Genomic DNA, 717 nt, shown 5'->3' on the forward strand with positions numbered 1-717 from the left:
GCTCCTGGCCTTGTGATCTAAACCATGCCCCTGCCATCCCAGATGCTGTAGGCACAAATGGTTAACTACAGCAGGATCCTCTGGCTTGATCTTTTGTGGAGGGCCTGGTTGATTTCTCAGGATAGATTTAGCTGAAGAATGCCAGGTGCACAGACTGCTGCTGCTCTGCTGCTCCCCCTTGCTGACATTTCTGGAGAAACTAAGAGAGTCCCTTACCAACTAGGCTGGCACAGACGTGCTGTGCAATGGCCTAATGTTTGTATGGGTGTTACTCTTAAGCAAGACCTATCTGTGTGGGGAGAGTTAGCTATAGTGGGGAACTCAACATAGTTCTCCAAGTTTACACTTAGCTGATAGAGTCATGCATGCATCCTATGTGTCTCTGAGCAGCCTGCCTGATATTTATGTATGTAAAGACCCTGCTGTTTGTCTAGAGAAGGTGCCAATCCAGCCCACTGGATTCTTGAGCTACGTGTCCTACACATTACACTTTGCATCAATAAATAATATGTCCTTCTGCCGAGTAAAAAAAAAAAAATTAAGTAGTTCTCTTCACCAACTCTACCTTATTCTCCAACACATCATGGTACAAGGCTTTGTTCACTAAAAGAAAAGCAAAACAGTAAGCATGAAGCTTTACTCAATGGAATAAAACCTAAAGTTGCGTATACTAAAGTCCTTGTCTCTAGGCTAATCATCATATGTGGAACCTCTAGA

Source organism: Mus caroli, chromosome 3, assembly GCF_900094665.2.
Source record: "Mus caroli chromosome 3, CAROLI_EIJ_v1.1, whole genome shotgun sequence".
Lineage (NCBI taxonomy): Eukaryota > Metazoa > Chordata > Mammalia > Rodentia > Muridae > Mus > Mus caroli.